General features: G+C 44.7%; 1 long non-coding RNA gene across 1 annotated transcript; it reads left to right on the top strand.

The window, feature by feature from the left end:
- Nucleotides 1-2,043: 2,043 nt before the first annotated feature.
- LOC140217117 (uncharacterized) lies at nucleotides 2,044-6,937 on the top strand. The gene is made up of 3 exons (XR_011893621.1): nucleotides 2,044-2,144; nucleotides 6,612-6,632; nucleotides 6,748-6,937. It is a non-coding gene; the product is annotated as an uncharacterized lncRNA (long non-coding RNA).

The following is a 6,937-nucleotide window of genomic DNA, read 5'->3' as shown; positions in this document are numbered from 1 at the left end:
GACGTTGCTTGGCCGAGCCGTACATTCCCACGTTATGTGGGCCAGCGTGGCTTTTGCGCCGCACCACGGGCAGGTGTCGGTGTAATATGTCGGGTGCTTCTTGTGTAAGAGGTTTAGGTGTGGGTATGAATTCGTTTGTATGCGACGCCAGTCTTGGGCTTGTCTTCTATTTAGTTTGCAGTGGAGTGTGAGACGGAGACGCAACCACTGAGCCACGAGTACGATGCTTCGAAGCGGTACAAAAGCGCCTCTAGTGAATGCGGTGTTGCCTTAGAAACGAGCTGTTTCTAAGGCTCAGGCGTGCGTCGCTTGCTCAGGCGCACATTTCGTTGCCGCGCCGAACGCTGCGTTGCTCGACGCTCACCGCGTCCAATGCGGGGCGCGTAGTCGCTGCGCCGTAGCCCATTGTCTTACACCCCTTGGCGGGTCGACGGGAACGCTGTCGCGTTCCACTCTTGAAGGCGAAACAGAGTAACGCATGAGTTGTTTCTTCTACTAGCCGAACGAAATATAGCCAAGCAACAGCAGTTCACCAGGCTAAACAGTGGTTCAACAACTAAAATAAAGGCTAGTATGCTTCGCATCCTGTGCTTAACCTTAGCTAAGCCACAGCCATTTTTTTTCTTAGCATGTTGATAAAAGAAAGCAACTGTTCGTTGCTCACTCCACGGTAGTAACTTCTCGCGTCCAATTTCACTCTTTCTTCAAGCGTTCATTCTCGTATATTCCAGCGAGAGCAAGTTTGCATGTCACACACTTAAATGCTGTGCGCCAGATGAAGTTTAATGTAATTGCAAAACAATAATGCTCACTAGACTGGGTGTATTTCCTTTTTTTTAGAAGTGTGCACAAGGCACATATCTATCACGGACGGTATTTTCTGCGTCTTTGCATCTCTTAGCACTAAGAAAAGAATAGTACCAGGGGTACAGCGTTAAAAGAAACAGAACGCAGACTGATTGGTGCCGTTTATTGCTGTGTGGTAAAATTACGCCTTAATAGGTGCACAATTTGTCTGAACATCTAAGAGTGTATTTGGACAAAGGTGGATTAAGTGCACCCTCGGAGGAGTACGAAAGTGCTCGGAAGAGGGATTTAACGAGGAAAAAGATTTGCTCTTGCTAGAACAATTGCCAGTACTTATGTTAATCTTGGACGGTGCAATCGCGTTTTTGTTTTTGTTGCTGCTCCTTTGTTTTGTCTCTTTTGTTTAATAGATGATCTATTAGTGAATGGCGTGAGGTCGTAGCGGGAGGAGAACATTTCTTTTTAATTTGATTTTGTGTGCGTGCCTTGTATCATGTGTTTGCGTGTTGTAAACGTACCAATCACTTCGGTAGATCATGTTTGTCTATTATGACAGCAGATTTTATAAGCACGGAACCTCCAGCTTAGATTTATTAGTGGTATCAAGTGTTTTGTGAAATAATTGACAGAAAATTCATGCTGTCAGTAAACGACCGGAGCCATTTAACATTAAGCATCATGCATAACGTTAAGTAATCCGAAGAAAAGATGTGCAAGTCAGTGCACAATTATCACGCCTCTATTTCTTTGTGGATAACCACTAATTGTATATAAATAAAATCAATCGTGTCCTGTTGAAACCGTGATTCATAACAGGTGAATACAAATTCATATATAACGAAAAGTGTTTAGCATTCTGCCACATGCAAAGATGCTTCCACTTGATCAATGTAGCAATTGATTTCAATAAATGACATTGAGATATGGGTTAAGTTATACTGTATTATCTTACCATCAATGCACCCAATGCTAGGATGAGATAACCTAACGGTTTTCTGCAATCGCGATTCCTATTCACAGTTCGTCACTTATCCAAGCTGTGTCCCAACCGCGTTATCACTGGGATCTGGTAGTTCTGAACTTAGGAGATAGAGATAATAGTTTTTCAGTGGAATCAAATGGAAGAAAAGAAATATTTGCGCTGTACCGACAAATTGTTATTGCTTTTTTAGCGTAAACGACGTGTTGGATTAACGCGGCTTTGACTCATTGGTTGCCTTATGTTTTCAGGGCCCAGAATGCGACAGCCATGCAATACTGCAGTTTATGTGTGGTCGGAACATTGATCCTCGTTGTGTCTGGATATGCTTTCTACCTGGCCTTTCTAAAGAATCGAGGTAGGTCATCCATCGGTGAAGGCATATAGAATCAGGCGGCTATTCCATAAAGTAGCAGGTTTTCTGGTCCTTTGAAAATAGACGCCTTTACAGAAGTCGATACAGGCGCAAACAGTGAAAATATAGAACTGTAACATGTGTGAGTCATTCCAGACACAAGGTCAGATATATAATACGACTTTTATTGCTTTAGCATTCATTTGGTACTTAACTAACATTCCGAGGGCTATCAGTGTATCTATGCATGTATGTTTGTATCTATCCGTCTTCCCGCCTAACTGGGTCACTGGGTAGCCCGTGAGTGAATGGGTCGGGCTTCGGGCTGCTGTTCTGAGAGAACGGGGGCGCCATAACGTAAAGCTATTCCTAACTTTTCTATTTCAATTGTGCAGCCCACCCTCCGCGATTGGTCAAACTTTTTTCGACCACCCCGACTTCGCCTGTCTGTCATGCTACGGCATGAAAAGCGTGATAGTTCTCCATCTGACATGACGTCTACACACTAATTATGCATGATTCGATTCAAAAATCGAAACATTATTAGTTCTGATACGACGCATTTTCGCCATTAACCCTCTGCTATTGCTCAAAAGGGTTCAGGCCGCACCCACTTCACCTGTCGGTCTCTTGTCGACTCAGAGCCGCGAAAACTCAGTGCGTCAAATTGACGTGTATGCATTAAATATTTACACGTGTACATGTCTTTATCGGGGGACACGTTTCGCCGCCTAACAAATGTTATCGCACAGCGCCGAACGCGCCTGCAGCATGCATGTATCCGAAGTTTCTGGAAAGTTATCGATGCTTCTATCCGCTGTATGTTTTCGCCGAACCTTATGTTATCTGATTTCATCGCCTGACGCGAATGGTGTAGAACTTTGTGGAAGGCACGCGGGTCCCAACGATTAGTCTGGAACATTCGACGATTGATGTATAAAAGCCGACGCGCTTGACCCGTTGATCAGATTTTCGACGATCGCCGAGCGTGTTCGCCGCTATCGTTGTGCTATAAGTGTAGCCGGTTTTGTGGGCACAGGTTCGCCCAACAAAAGTTAGTTTTGTCGTTCACAGTATTGCTACTGTGTTATTCAACGTCACCACCACGTGACAATATGCAATAATATGCCGAACGAAACTGGATTTCTCTCTGAATCGTCAGAGACTGCCCCGTTCCGAAGCGAATAGAAGATGGCTGCCCGCCGATCGCTCATGCACTGGCGACTCGCAGCTGCCGGACAGTATGGGTTTATTTGCCCATAACAAAACTTTTTGCGTGGCCGTATAACGTTATCGAGCCCTTTCGGCACGTATACAACATCGCTCTGGCAACTCTCCTTTGCTGAAGATCTGTTTCAGCGGCATTTATAACAGTCCGTCGCACGCCGTCACAATTTTCGACCAGCCACCTCAAGCTAATTAAGCGAAAGCGGACCAATCGCAGACGCCGACACCACCCTTTTCATCAGGTTATCTGTTTTCACTGCGCTGGCTCCGCCCCCGTCGAAATCCTCTCCACTTCAGCGTGCTTCTCGACTCTTATCAGCCAATTAGACAAGAAAAAACTGCTCAATGTAGGAAATGTTATTCGTTTTGAGAAGAAACAAAAGTGACCTCCCATAAACGAGGAGAGTGTTTGGTTGAGCTGTTCAGGCAACGCTTTGGTTCACTGCCCGATGCTTGCGCCGGCGGTTTCGTAAATTTAGCCTCAGGAGATTGATGATGTTTACGAATAGCGGCAAATGGTTGTTCGCCCCGTTGTGCGTGTTTTCACAGAGGGAATCGCCAATCCTGCTAAAGCCATCGTGAATTGAAGAGATATGCATTATGACCCACGGGGAAATCAATAAAAATCATAGCAAACTAAACAAATTCACAAAGTTAGCTTAATCCACAAGTGCTGTGTTTCAGATAGGGTCATATGGCGAATTAAAACTTGTCTCACTTGGTAGGGGAGATTGAATCCAGGTCTCTGCAGCTTGGTGCAGCTACGAAACATACATGCTGACCAGTAAGCTATCGCCGAATGTACAGACCCGACAAATTTGAGAGGCTCTGGCTCATGACCACGTTATTACTGACAAGAAAGAAAGCGCGATTAAATGAAGGTAGTAACATTTCCCTTGTTCGCGGCGCTACATGTGCTTCTATCTTTTACAGAAGTACATGGAGTAGCTATCTTTGGCAGCGCGTTATAATGGCCATTCTCTATAATAGGGATTCATGTCGTGTTCCAAATTTCAACTACTTGCGTCGTTTCAGCTTTCATCTACTTATTCAGGATCATACTTCACCGGGGGTGCTATAACGTAAAACTATTCTAAACTTTGCTATTCCATTTCTGCAATCAGCCTTCCGCGATTGGTCAAAAACTTTTTGGACAACCCTCACTTCACCTGTCTGTCACGCTATGTCACGAAAAGCGCGATAGCTCCCCATCTGATATGACGTGTACACACTGATTATGCATGATTTGACCGAACAAAAGAAAAATAATTATTTCTGATACGACGCCTTTTCGCCATTAGCCCTCGGCTATTGGCTAAAGTTTTCGGGCTGCACCCGCTTCACCTGTCTGTCACGTGACGTCACATAACCGCAAAAACTCACCGCGTTAGCGTGACGTGTACGCGTTAAAGATGCATTAATATGCCGAACAAAACTGAATTTTCTTCTTAGTAGCCGCAGGCTGCTCCGTTCCGAAAGGAATAAATGATGGCTGCCGCCAATCACTCAGGCACTGGCTACTCGCACCTGCCGGAGAGCATGAATTTATTTGCGTATAATAAAACTGTTTGCGAGGCCGTGTAACGTTGTCGAGCTTTTTCGGCACATTTACGCCCTCGTTCTTCCAACTCTTCTTTGCTGAGGAACCATTTTATGGCGTTGCATGCCGCCGCGATTTTCGACCAGCCACCGCAAGCTAAGTAGGGAAGAGCGGACCAGTCAAAGACGCCGACACCACCCTCTTCATCCGGTTATAGATTTTCAGGGCAGTGGCTCGGCCCCATCGAATTCCTCTCCACTTGAGCGTGCTCCTCGCCTCTTATCAGCCAATTAGATAACGCAAGCCGCTCAGTGTAGGCAATGTTATTCGTTTTTCAGGCAAACAAAAGGGACCTCCTATGAACGAGGAGAGCATTTGATTGTTTTGTTCAGACAACCACGCGGGTGACCACCCGATGCTTGCGTCGGCAGCTACGCAAATGTGACGTCAGGAGATTGGAATAAAAACATATTGGAATAGTTTTACGTTACAGAGCCCCAGGTTTATTTCAATTGTCTTTTGTAGCAATGTAACTTAAACGGTCTTTAGCACAGCTTCGTATTTATAAGCCGAAGTGCCTGAGAAATCCTTATAATGTTTCCATCTCGTCAGTATTTTGCTATTATGTTACCTCGTTGTTCGAAGTTAACCCTTTCACGTGCAAATCGTTTGTACACGAAACAGGGACATGGTTTTTCCACAAGGCATGGTCGTCAATGTTCCAGATTAAGATTTCAGATCTAATAAAGTCAAAATTTGCTGAAGTACTCTGCTGTAAAGTGTTGTTCACATTGCCCATTACGTGTACTGAAAAAAAAAAGTTAATTTTCTTATTACTCCAGACACTAAATAACACTTAGAGTGTCTTTTCTATGGCCCAGTAATAAAATTATTACTTCACTTTCCGTGACACTACCTGAAGCAGGAGCCTGCGTGAACTGTAACCACGTAGCCTTGGAAGATGGGCCGATTCCGCTTCATTGCTGCCTTCATGCTGCAGTGCCGGCACCGATTCACAACAAAACAGACTCGCAGCAAATTTCGAATAAATTAAGATTTTGGTAGAATAAAATATGGTTGGAAACCTTTGCACGTGCCTTCTGACATTGCAAGTTACACGAAGCAAGCAAGCAGCAGGAAATACTGTAGGTCCATTTTAGCATGAACAGAGGGCACCACTGCATTTATTTCTTAAAATTGACAAGGTTTCTGTAAGATGGCAAGACATTCCTGTGTTTAGAATGATGCTTCCCGCGACCCTGTTACGCACATGTCGGCTGGAAGCGTTGTTCCTACCGCCCATGAAAGTGTTAGCATAAGGCTGCCGAAATGTCTTCTCACCGCTAAAAGCAGTAAAGCGCTGAGAAATGGGGTTCATCGGATTCGTTCCTTCGTCATGTTTTGGTGCAGGGAGTGGATGACGTGACGTAGCTATATAAGCCAGAGTTGGGGTCAAATGTAACCTTAAGCCGATTATTCTATTATCGCTTCGCAATCACCTCTTTGCGCTGGCGAGCCGGTCATATTGCATTAGGCCTCTCACAAATGCCGACAGTTTTCCGTCAGGTTCATCTCGTATGCACCTACCACATACTTCACAACTGTCTAATAGTTTCTTTCAGTGCTACGTCTACGGGTTTGAGGAATAAAACTAACGACACTGCCACAGTCGTTTCTAATTGGTCCTAATTTTTCGTTCACAGATCCGGCCAACGTTCAAGCAGGTAGAGTGCGATGTTGCTTTTTTATTTTGTCGTTCTCTTTGCGAGGTACTTCCTTTTTTTTATTGTTATCGAGTATAAAGTTGACGCAACATTTGTCTTGTGTTCTCCTTCACAGCTTCTACCACCACCACCGTTTCTCCCAAGGAGTGTATGTAGGCTCTTCCTCCCATATCTACCTCGTAATGGAATCATTTAAAGAAACCTTAGGGCTAGGTTGCTGGACATTTTGTAGCCTAGACGCGTCAGTTATTAAGAGCACTTTCAGAGACAACTTCTTACGTTCTGTTACTCATCCTCTCCTGTCT

Source organism: Dermacentor andersoni, chromosome 4 (assembly GCF_023375885.2).
Source record: "Dermacentor andersoni chromosome 4, qqDerAnde1_hic_scaffold, whole genome shotgun sequence".
NCBI classification, from domain to species: Eukaryota; Metazoa; Arthropoda; class Arachnida; order Ixodida; family Ixodidae; genus Dermacentor; species Dermacentor andersoni.
This window is presented reverse-complemented; position numbering and strand designations above follow the sequence as displayed.